The sequence below is a fragment of the Manis javanica genome, chromosome 15, assembly GCF_040802235.1.
Source record: "Manis javanica isolate MJ-LG chromosome 15, MJ_LKY, whole genome shotgun sequence".
Lineage (NCBI taxonomy): Eukaryota > Metazoa > Chordata > Mammalia > Pholidota > Manidae > Manis > Manis javanica.
In genome coordinates this window covers 6,205,074-6,217,568 of record NC_133170.1, presented here as the reverse complement: position 1 = coordinate 6,217,568, position 12,495 = coordinate 6,205,074, and the positions used below count along the sequence as shown (strand labels likewise).

Here is a 12,495-nt window from a genome sequence, read left to right as displayed (position 1 = left end):
GTCACTTAAATTCTCTGGGTCTCAGTTTCCTCATTTGTAAGGACAAGATGTTATATTATTTGACAGCTTTATAGATTTCAGTATAAACTATCATGGACAAATTTAAACCAGGTGCTCTGAAGTGTTAAGATTCTATAATTAAAATGGCAGAGATGTCACAAAAATGCAGTTTCGCAGTGTGTAAGACCTAGGTCCAAAGCATGACCTATAAATATCTTTGCACTTAGTCTATTTCTAATTTTGCCTAGGCTTGACACCCTTCTATGAACAGTAACTAAATCTACAAGCGGAAGTTGCTTCCTAAGAGAGAATTGAAGCTTATCAAATACAGCAAATAATGTATTTGGGGATCATGTTTCAAATTCAGATCATGTTTATATTCTGGTATTATTGTTACTTTGGTCCTTTGGATTAAGTTTTTCTTATTAGCATTAACCATTTAAAAATATTTTTTTCCAAACATGTCAACACATCTGTTAACAGTAGCAAGAGAAGCGTGCCGCCAGGGCTCTAGAAATCTGAGAGCAGCTCTTACTTCCTTTTTCTAACTTTAATTGCTCAGAACTACTATTCCTATAAAATTTATCAGACCAGTTCCTTTCACTTTCACTAGTCAATAGAATATTCAGAGTATATTCAAGACTTTTGGTTTATAATGTCTTGGTGTCATTCTGACATCAAAAGAACTAAAATTCTGGGAACTTTCTGGGTCTTACTTTCATGTTCGAAGTAATATATTGCACTAAGTGATTTCAAAAAGGCCTTCTGCCCCCACAGCACTGCCTTCAGGTCATATTGTCAAAGAACAAATGTGCCCAGCATCCTGTCAGGAGCTAAAGGAAACCGGGGGGAAGTGCAGCATTGCACCCGGCTCCCAGGAGGGTCACAGCTATAGGTTGAAGTTGATGATACTTGAATATTTTTAACCCATAAAAATGCAATTTCATGACTCAACCTACAAGTTGAGGAGACAGGACTAACACATGTAAAACTAGGGACCTACTAACAATTTAGTGGTTGCTGCACTGATGCAATGAATTTCTGACTAACAAAATCCCTTCTGTGTCTGGGACCCTGGTTCTCACTTGACTCTTGTAATGAAAGATTTCCTCCTTCCTTCATTTTTATTGTACCTGAACAACTTTTGACACTTTGTCCATGAAAACCAAGCTAAGGCATGGGCTCATAAGCTGTCAATAAGTTTTTACTATAGTTTTTCCTCAAGAAATGATCATTCGGAACAAGATCCTCTATCTACTCTCTGGGCCCTTTAAAATCATGGGATCTTAAGAAGCTTACAGAAATTGCAAAAGCATCTTTTCCAGTCTCCTTATTTTACACATGGAGAAACTCGGGCCCACAGAGTTTAAGTTACTTTTCCTGGCAGCAAATTGGTGGTCAAGTCAGCGTGGGAGAGCTGCTCTATATTTGCCCCTGGGGTGGCTCCAGAGCAGAGAAAAACCTCATAAACACTTGTTCATTCTGCCATTTGTTTAGCAAATACCGAATGTCCCCTAACTGCAACACAATGTTATCGGGCTTCAAAGCTTCCTTTTGACCTTTTCTACCTCTGGCTTGGAGAAATGGCTGTAGTTTTAAGATTGCTTTGACCAATCAAAAGGCTTGTCTTTTCTCACTAACTAAGCCTCCTACATACCTTGCAGAAGGATGACTTTGTTTTGTTTAACGTCAGGGTGTTTATTCTGGGTGAGAATGGTAATTCAGTTGGGCAGCCCTGCCGGTTCACACGCACGGACTGTTGTCTTGTAGTTCGCTATTACCCAGACTCTATTCGCCTGCAATGGGATTTATCAGGGGCTTCTGGCAGTTGATACCCTTGCTGACAGAGAGTGTGTGGAATCCTGCTGCTTCAGTATTTGCGCCTGCACATCAAAAATAGTTCCCACCTCACCCAACTACCCAGAAATACGAATGATAAGGATGGATTATTTTATAGCACTCTACCTATGAATAGAGTAGTCAGGAAGGAATTTGTTATTGTACCACTCTGAAAATAACCAATAATTATTAGAAAATGATATAACCATCTTAAAGTATTTTTTCAACAGCTAATACTTAAGTTGGTGGGAATCAGAGAATTAACATGGTTAGTCTTAGGCAGACTTGAACCTTTATAAGGTATCTCCTTAATCCTGAAAATATTTACTTATGCCTTTTTTCCGATGTGTAGCCCAATCAGTTTAATAGAGAAAAATGCCCCAAAACAATAAATGCAACAATGTTAAATATCAATACAGCAATACAGTCATCTTACTGAAAAGTAAAAGAATAAGCATCCAAGCACAGTACTCAACAAAAACTGATGCTCCGAGTTACCAGTGAAAATACTGGAAATGTTAACTGAGTGTCTATGGGTCAAATTCTATTAAAGGACGGGTTTATTTCTCCCGGTATGACCTAGCCAAAGCCTCAGTAAATACGTAGGGGTCTTCCAGGCAGCTAAAACTGTGCACTGTTGTATTGTATACTGAAACCTAAAAACGGGGGCCTTGGTGGTGAGGGCCTGGGCCCTCAGGAAAGAGGATAAATCACTCTTGGCAGAAAGGCAGGATTGTTTTGCGGCTCCTCAGAATCGGGGGGACACCAGCCTGAATGGCAGCTTGTGTTTGATATTAAAAATTTTTCTGGTAATATGACTTGTAAGGGGTGGGAAAAAAATGAATCTGAATCTCAGTATGCCTTTGAACAGAACTCCGCGTGTATTTAGGAGGCTTCAGGTGTTTCCTCTGAAGGAAGATCAGTGATTCGTGCACGATTCGCCCCAGGACCCCTTATCTCATACATTCCTGAGGGTCACAGTGAAAAGGAGAGAAGAAAACAAACACCCTGGGCCTTGGGAAAATTAAAAGGAAGAATGGTATGTCTTTGTTCAGATCAATGACAGTGAGACTAAACCTTAACTTCACATGGTGAACCGAAGAATGGACAGTGTCGAAGGACAGAACTCAGCTGCGGCTCAGTGTGTGCGCGAGGCATCACAGCAGACATCAGCCACACTGAGGCCTGTCATTTCCACAAAATTCCTGAAATCAGGGAATACCACAATCTCCCTCAGAGTCCTAACCTGTGACTCTCGTTTAAAATCAGAATTACCTGCTGCTAATTGGACGTTCACTGACCCTTCGATGAAAAGTGGTCTGTGCGTGGCCACATGCAGGCCCGCTGTCAGATACACCTAGTTTGCCAGCACTGAAAGGAGATTTGTCACGACACAGGATGTCCGGACTTGGTGATCGGTCAACTGGCCTATGGAAATGATGAGCTGATGGGAAATACTTAAAGTAAAAAGGCTGTATTGAGTCACTAGGACACGAGAATGACAGACAAGTAGAGTTGGAGGGAATCTTTTCAAGGCATTTTATCAAGAAATTCTAAGAGGCAGAGATTTTTTTTTTGAAAATGGGTCTATTTGTACTGATAATAGGTCTGTTTCCTACCAGCACACAGTTTACAAATGCCTTTTACACAAGATCTCCTGCCTACACACCCCGTCTTAAAGGTCCAACTAACCAGCACACTGAGATGGTGACTACCTCAAAAGTTTCAAAAAAAACTGTGGCTGCATTTCTGTGTTCATCAACAATCACAGGCTTCCCAATACCATGTCTCATAAACGGCTCGGCAAGACCCCAGGTGTACCAGCCCCAGGAACTGCAGGACCCACGGGCCTGGGTGAGACGCCGGCTGATCGGCACGCACCCTTCTGCTTCCTGTTATTCGAGATTTAGGTCTGGCTTTTGTTTAACTCTCAGCTGATACGTATCAAACAGTTGGACCTTGTCTGTTAACTGCGAGATTAACTGAGAGAAAGCAGCAGAGGCAGCCTGTGGTGGCACCGAACAGAAGGGGAGCCTCATGTGACCTGGCAAAGGAACCCGAACTCTAAGCCAGAAGAAGGGCTCGCCTGTCACTGCCAAGTCCCCATCAGTCCCTGGAGGAATCTGCAGACAAGCAGCCCAAGTCAACTGCTCGGTTCGCAAACAGAAGCAACACTGGGAGGCGGAATGAAGCTCGACACCCCACGGGCCTTGCTCCTTCCAGGACAAGGAACACTGACTGAACAAAGACGGATCGGCATCTGTTAGACCCCCAGGAACTCGAAGGGGGAGGAGGAAACAAACGCTCCTGAAAAATCTTGAGTTCTATTTCCCTGCACTTTCAGGTCCTCCGAAAGTTTTCTGAATAGTTGACGCAGCCACGAATGTTCTGGTTGATAGGCGACAATTACTCCCTCTTGATTTAGCAGGCTGTTCAAGGTAGAGTGCCAGATTCCACTGAAAATCAATTACAAACAGCAAACTAATTTTTAAAATATGCCCCAGAGCCCCTGGAACGTGAGCTGACATGCTTGCCGCCTAAGGCGATGCCTGGAATGCCAGTCTAGGATTGAGGAAGGTGCTCAAGACCCAGAGTTGTGAGATGTTCCCCTAGCGCATAGTCAGTCTGCAGCTCCAGGAGAGGCAGAGACTTTAAGCAAAGGACAGCCGCAAAGTCAACAGCTAGTTTATTCAAGTATACAGCACCACTTTTTTTCATAATGATAAATTTAAAAAAATGTTAATAGTAGTTCTGACTGTGATGACAGTCTGAAGTTTTTTGGAGAAAGACTTTCAGGGTCATAAGGTATAGTTAAGATATAATACTCTACCTCCAATTTAAACTCTACATAGATTTTTTTTTAACATGAGGGAGTACATCTTACAAGGTCTCATTACAAGAAAAGGATTTTTTTGTAACTATGAAAGGTGGTGGATGTTAACTAGACTTACTGCAGTGATCATTTCACAATGTATACAAATATCAAATCATTATGCTGAAACTGATGAAATGGTATATGATGATTACACCTCAATTAAACATGGGGATGATTTAAAAAATACCTGACAGAGACATTCCTGAGAATTCCTTTTTCTGTTCAAGTCTCAACTCATGAACTAACTGATGCAGAAAGACAAGCAAATACAGTTCTCTTGATATAATAGAAAGTATTCTTTGGCTTCCTTCATTGATTCTTCTTCCCCCATATATATTATCCCTGTTCACACAGCTTCTTTAGCAACTATCCCAGGGACGGGCCCACAGCAAGCAGTCCCTATTTATGAACTGATGGATAAAAATAAAGATTTTCTTTGGCAAAGAGAAATGTCATAAAATTCCAACGAAGCACAAATTTTTCATCTGGACCGATCTGCTAAGGACATGAATAAGATAGTGGAAAATTTAGTGCAAAGACTAGGGACCTTTGTAAGGCGGTTGCTTTACAAACGGGGTTATTTGACAATTCTAGTGAGATGATGTATACTTTTTAAAAATTTGGTTCTGGGAGACCAGAGATGGGTGGCTGAGTAAACATGGCCATATTCGTTTTGTTTGATTGTTTGGTTCATTTTCTTTACTAACTTAATTATTATTGAGAGATTTCAAAACAATTGCCTGAGATATCATATAAAACTATTGTTTTTAAAAATTGAGATTTTATATACCCATTTAAATACCACTTAAACTTTTTAAATTTTTACTCAAAGAGAAAATGACAAAATAATTTAAGTCATTAAACCACATGTGTGTTTGTATCTAAAATCCCCAACTTATAAAATGTGGTGACTGACAGTGACATTTTGAGAAATATTGCAAATTCCATTCTGTATGGACTTCATATTGCTTCTATTTATACATCAAATGGGAAGATATAAATAACTAACCAAATAACGGGAGTTGAAGGTGATTCAACTGTCTGTCTTTCTGGAAAAGCCACTCCACAGGCTGAACTATCTGGATACTTCTATCAGGTTTCTGTTTACACTGCCTCAGCTAACATTCTTTGATTTTTATATTAACTTATTTTCCAGAAGTAAATAATTGAATTTAGGTTACGGCTTTAAAAAGTAATTCTGGACTGCTTTTGGATTTATGTTCTTACAGGAAAAACACATAGTTATTTGATAATCAGGGAAATTGACCTTCATTGAGTTATCTTCTTAATTATTTAAATAATTATCTGGGCTTATGCACAGGGCTAAACCAAATAAATCCTTTTCTGTCAAGAGTACTCAGAATAAGGGATCAATGAGCAAAGGTGTAACGAGAATGAAAATGCATAATTAAGGAGAAGCAGATTCAGTAAAGTTCTCAAGTTTGATGTCCACGTATGCATAAAAAATGAAATTCAGCGACACAATGATGTGGGGCTTTTTCGGCTCTGGAGAAGACAGATATAACTGAGTGTGTCAAAGTTTTACATGTAGACACTTTTTCCAGAGAGTGACTATCATAAAAAAAAACTTGTCCTTAAACCTGTGGCTAATTAGGAACAGGACAGACAGATGCAGCTTTCCGGAGGTAGGCTTCCTTCTCGGACCACTTACATCCACCCTTGTTAGATTTATAGTGATAGCGGACAATGAAAGTTTCTTTATAGACAGTTATACTTTTTAGTACACAGAACTATGTTATATATTCATCAAAACACCTTTACTACATCGTGACACATGAGGGGAAAAGTGAATTTTAAGGCACTTGCAGGAGAAATGCATTATCAATTGTTTTCCTCTTTAACTGACATGTATGGGCATAAAATGTAATTAAGAAGAGTATGTTTTATAATGTGCTGTAGTTAGTGTTTTGTCATTTTGTCCTATCATCCTGAATGAAAAGACAAATTCTAAGGTGGCCTTACACAATCCAGAAACAGTTGTTAGATTGTGGCAATAAGATAAAGGCAGCAATTCCATAAACTTTTCTCAATATGACTGTATGGAAAAGACAGTGATGAACCAGTGAGGGAGTGAGCTGTGGATTGGGAGGGACACTAAACACCTGCTCACCCTCTCAGAGCTCCTGAAAGGTGTGTATCCAGTCAACATTTTTTTCCAACCCCCAGGCAACATCAGTTAAGCCACTGATGCCTCAATCTTTTCACATCCCTTTTCCACTTAACAAATGGGCTGTGATCTCTCTTCAGGTGCCTATCTCTCACTAACCCTGGAGACGCCCAGGGCAAGGGCAGGTCCCACTCGTCTCTGAAATTTCAGAAATTGAAACCATGCTTCGGATTTAGCAGGCGCTGGAGGTGTAATGATAGGGGTTGCATAAAAGCAAGAGGAAAGACAGACCGAGTGGTAAAATCCCGGGAAGGCTGGACGAGCTGCCTCTCAAGTGTCTGATAACTGGTTCTGTAATCGTGGAAAAGTACCTGACAATTTCTTCAATGAATGAGGCTGTGAACAGAAGCTGCCAGGGTGTGTTTCTGTTCGGCTGTTAAGCGTTTTCCAGAACTTCGAATCTCCCCTGCTCTGCGGGCAAACATTATCTCCCATTCTGTCTAGTTTGGCAGCGCCTACCCTTCCCCTCGGTTTCACACCTGTCCACTTACGTCCCTGCCTGACCCCTGGAGGCATTTTAATGTTTGACCTCTCAATTGTCCCCACCTCTTTTCTAAGAGGACAAAGAAGACTGAAGAAAGGGGGGGCAGGGGAGGAAATACCCACGAGAATGATGTGGAAATGGAGAAATAATGATACATCTCCCTGGAAATTTCAAACTCATCCCTGAAAATAACCAGTGGTTTTATTTATGCCATATCCAGAGAGGTTTTCTAGAAGTGTGCCAATCAGTGAGGTGGAATATAGAGAAGTGACAGCCATGTCACACCGATTCCCAAGGAGTTCCCCACGCTAAACAGAAGCGCAGGGCCTCACAGGGGCTGTGTGTGCAGGAGGGGTGTACAAAGAAGGCAGCTCATGTTTTTTTGGTAACTTAAAATTCTGTGATTGTCACATACGTCTCTTGGAGGCTGAAATATTTGGAAGAGTACCCTACTAAAGGTAATAGATTATTAAATATTTACTTGTTACACTCTTGCCCTAGTAAATGAAAAGAATTTTGAAAAAACAGAAGGGCATTTTTGCAATTCTCCCCTCAATTTAAAAAAAAAAAAAGAGAAATGGCTGAAGCTTTATAATACCTTCCAAGAAAACGAAGCCATTGTTTCTCCTCTGAAAAGGGAAGTGTATGCAGAAATATGCAAACACCCTAAGTTCCCACATTTTGATGTTAATCAACTAGAGGAAATTCAGTGCCGGTGGTGTGCTGGTATATGTTTAACAGCGAGCTCTGGGCAGGGGTGGGGGGGAGTGGGCAGCCCTCTGATTCACGGTGTTTGCCAATTTCTGTGATGTAAATACACCACCAGGCTAAACCAACATGATGTCACTGCTTGTGGAGTTAGGGAGAGATGTGCACAGTCGCTCTTGCTGTGTCACAGACTGCAGTATACCACCTGATTTTTCCTCCTGTAACTTGGATTTTGCTACTCATTAGGCTAGTGTCATATTGTTTATGAAAAAAAACTGAAATTTACACGAACACCTTGTTTTCCCTAAAATTGTTCTCACCGTTCAGGCAGGAACTTCCGTCATGAAAGTATGTGATTCCCCAGGGATCTAAAGAAACCCCCGAGGCCCAGAGTAAATGCTGAAGGCAGATGCTAAGCCTGCAGGTAAACGTCCTGACACCTGACAAAGAGGCCGGACCAGGCAGTGTGGGTCCTTTGAAGGAGAAGCCGAGCATGTTCTCCCGCGGGGATGAAACCGCGTTGTCGCGGCTCCAGGTGGGTAGGAGCAGAGGCATTGCTACCCGCTCATAAGCACAGCAAACATTCTACCCACGGAGCAGAGTCACTGCACAAACTCCTATACACGGACCGGGCAGCCCCTCCGGAGCCCATCTCAATGACAAGCGAGTAACAGGAGAAAGTCACTGGTGTGTGCCCAAGTTTTTCTCCAAAGTAGTTTGAAAGAATTTAGCTACACTAACCTAGGTCAACCGTCAACCACAGTGCCCCAAATTCCTCTCGTGGCTTTGACCCCACCTGGGGACAGAATACCTCAGATGAATTTGTAGCAAGTTAGATATTTACTAACATTCATTTTCTTATTTATGAAGATTTTTTATGGCCTTTCTGTGTAGCTAAGATTCACTCTTATAGAACTAGTCGGCACCTGTCCTAAAATCGTTTTAGGATAAGGCTGAGGTCATAAATTTGCAGCTACTCAGCAGCAACCTCTGTTGTCATGGAAGCTGAGACTATTGATGGCAGGTCCCCTACAGGTAGTTTTCCTACATTCTGACTCATGTCCTAGGGGCTTTTATACTCACTGTGACAAGATCTACCCCACAGCTGTCTGCAGGGCCCTCCCCTTTCTTGGAAATAACCCCCATTTCATATGATTCATCCTTTGTATCTTCTCCGTTCCTATGATACGCAGACACGGTGCCAGTAACGAACCCTGAGGATGAGTGTCAACAGGCCTGTCTGACCCCGTGCAGTTTTGAGATGGGAGGGGTTTTACCCACGATGGTGCCGTCCGTGGACATGTGACAACCGGGACTGGACCCACATACTCGGGAGGAGCTGTGGCTCTGGAGACAGGCTTCCTGGATTGGAATTCCCACTTCCTCTCTCGCCAGCTGTGTGATACTGAGAAAATCACTTAACCTCTCTGAGCCCCCCTTTCCTCCTGTATAAAATGGGGAAAACTTAACGAGGGCTGCTCTGAGAATATCCTCAGAAAGCATGTAGAACAGTTTCTCGAACACAGTACACCATAAATGCTAGCTTTCATTATTATAAATCAGATATGCAGATGAATTAAGAACAGATATGTAAGCATATATGATGGCACTCAATTCACATATTTTTTTTTTTCTGCTATATTCTGCTTCTGGAAGGAGTTCACATCAGTGGTTTGGACTGATGGGTTTGGGCGGGGGAGGGGGGGGGAGTGGGCAGCCCTCTGATTCGCGGTTTAAAATGGTGTCATTCTGGTGGGAGTGGATTCGGCTCTCACGCCTTCTGGAAAATGTGTGCCGACCAGGGCATTCTCTCCGCCCCTTCACGAGGACAGACTAGGAAGAAGTTCGTAACTCACATCTTTCTCTTCAAATTTTCACTTCTCAATACAACTTCCCTATTTATGTTATAATTCTTCATCTTCACCCAGAACTGTCCTCCCCACACTAGCTAATTTTGCTATAAAAGAAAAAAATATTAGCTCCTTAACGAGGCCCCAGTAATCTGGCCTTCTGTTTACTTCTCACCACCACTTTGATACTCTTGCCACACCTGAAGAGTCACCCTAAGTCATCATGTGTCTTCATTTGCTCACTTATTAATTTATCCTTTTCATTCAAGTTTTTCATACTTGCTTACCCCATGCCAGCAACTTCGCTAGGTATTAGGGATTAAGGACTTTTTAAAATGCATAAGCTTGTTTGCATTTGTAGAAAATGAGCCCAACATGCACACGAAGAGCAGAGAGGAGATATAAGTTCAAAAAGAGAGTGAGCTCCAGGGATGCTGAATTTTTGTCCCAGTCCTTGAGACCATGGTTCCTGGTGTCAAAGGTCCTTCACTTCCACAGGTGGCCATCAATGGAATGGCCAATGGAATCCCTGTTCGGTTCTAGCAGGTTTCAGTTGGGTATCTGCCGTTTTCAGCTGAAAGAGTTCTGACTGACACACCCGCCACCTTAAGAACCCTGGTGTACACGCTAAAGCGATGTAAGGAGAGATTTTAAGACGCAGAATGTCTCTAAATAGATCACAATATTTTTATGGCTCAACAGCACATTAAAAAAGCAGTCCAATGGGCTGTACAGCAGATGGACTCCAGGGAGACCATCTAGGCACCTATTACGCTGTTCAGAATCTAACACTTCCTCCTTAAAGCATTTCTGACGCCTGGAGCAGTCCGCCGAGGCCCAGCTCCTGGGGCGCCCCCTCTGCAGGGCCTTTCTGGTCCCACTCACTGGTGTGACGACCCCTCTGTTCTGCCTGCCTGCAGCATGCACTCGTACCTCCGACCCCGGGGCTCTTGTCCGAGCTGGTATCAGAATCACCGGGAGGGCTTGTTAAAACTAGGTGCCTGGGCCCCACTCAGTCTATGACTCAGTGGATCTGGGTGGGACCCGAACATTCTAGCAAGTTCCCAGGGAACGCAGATGCTACTCTAACAGGTTCCGTTCACTGTGGCTGTCTTCTGGTTTGCTCGCTCATGCGCATCCCCTGCGAGATTAAAAATTCCTTAGGGGTCTTCTTATTCATAAGTATTTTCTTATTCTTATTTCTTTGTAAAACTCTCAGTAGCGAACAAAACACTTTATACAAAACTGGTATTGGATATGCATCACTGTGATTTAACTGGAGATATGACAAACATCTTACCATAATAAATTCCCTCAGTTGCTATCCAGATTCCCTTAGAAGATGGAGAAAAGATGGAAAGAAAGGCCTTAGAAAGAATATAGCCTGACTTCTGCTGGGCTGCCTAATTTTGAAGACACCTACTGTCTGATATTTTGAAATCCCTGGGCATAAAGGACAGGGATTATTTTCAAATGTAAGAAAGCTTGAGGTGATAGGATCGTACAGAAATAAAGACTAGCATTTTTCTTGCTCCTGTATATGTTTCTATTTCTTCTTGATTCAACGGACCTCTGACAGCACAGGGAGAAAACATTTCAAGCATTTTTTTCATCCTAATATTTGGAAATGCTGATTAAACTGTCTTCTTTTCTAGTTATTCTGATGGCAAGATATTCTATCCCTCTAGGCTTTGTTGCCTTATAGCTATTTAAAAATATATAGGAATAAATTTAAGCAAGGAATTTAAGCAAGTAAAAGACCTGTATACTGAAAACCATAAGACACTGATGAAAAAAACTGATAAGAGAAATAAATGGGAAGATACTCCATGCTCACAGATAGGAATGAATACGTTAAAATGTCCAAACTACCCACAGCAATCAACAGTTTCAGTGCAATTCCTGTCAAAATTCCAATGGCATTTTTCACAGAAATAAAACAGACAATTCTACAATCTGTATGGAACCACAAAAGACAATGAACAGCCATAGCAATGTGTAGAAAGAAGAATAAAGCTGGAGGATCTGAATAAACATTATGCCAAGAAGATCTACACATGGCCAATAGGTACACGAAAAGAGGCTCAGCATCACTAAATCATTAGCAAAATGCAAATTAAAACCACTGTGAGGTACCACCTCATAGCTGTTAGAAAGGCTACTCTCAAAAGACAAGAAATAACCAGTGCTGGTGAGGATGTGGAATTAATTCAGCCATGACAAAGAATGAATCTTGCCATTTGCGACAGCATGGATGGACCTGAGGACATTATGCTAAGTGAGGTCAGTCAGAGAAAGACAAATACCATAGGATCTCACTTCTTTGTGGAATCTGAAAAAACAAGCTTATAAATACAGAGGACAGACTGGTGGTTGCAAAAGGTGGGGGTGCATGAAATGGACAAAGGGTCAAAAGGTACAACTTTCTGTTATAAAATAGGTAAGTCCTGGGGATGTAAAAAACAGCCTGGTGACTATAGTTAATAATACTGTACTGCATATTTAAAAGCTGCTAAGACAAAAATCATAAAAGTTCTCATCACAAGAAAAA

The 12,495-nt window shown here is 41.8% G+C and overlaps 1 protein-coding gene across 1 annotated transcript in view; it reads right to left on the bottom strand.

The window, feature by feature from the left end:
• Window positions 1-12,495, bottom strand: part of PKP2 (plakophilin 2) — a 74,950-nt gene that overhangs the window by 15,346 nt on the left and 47,109 nt on the right. The gene's annotated exons all lie outside the window — the stretch shown is intronic.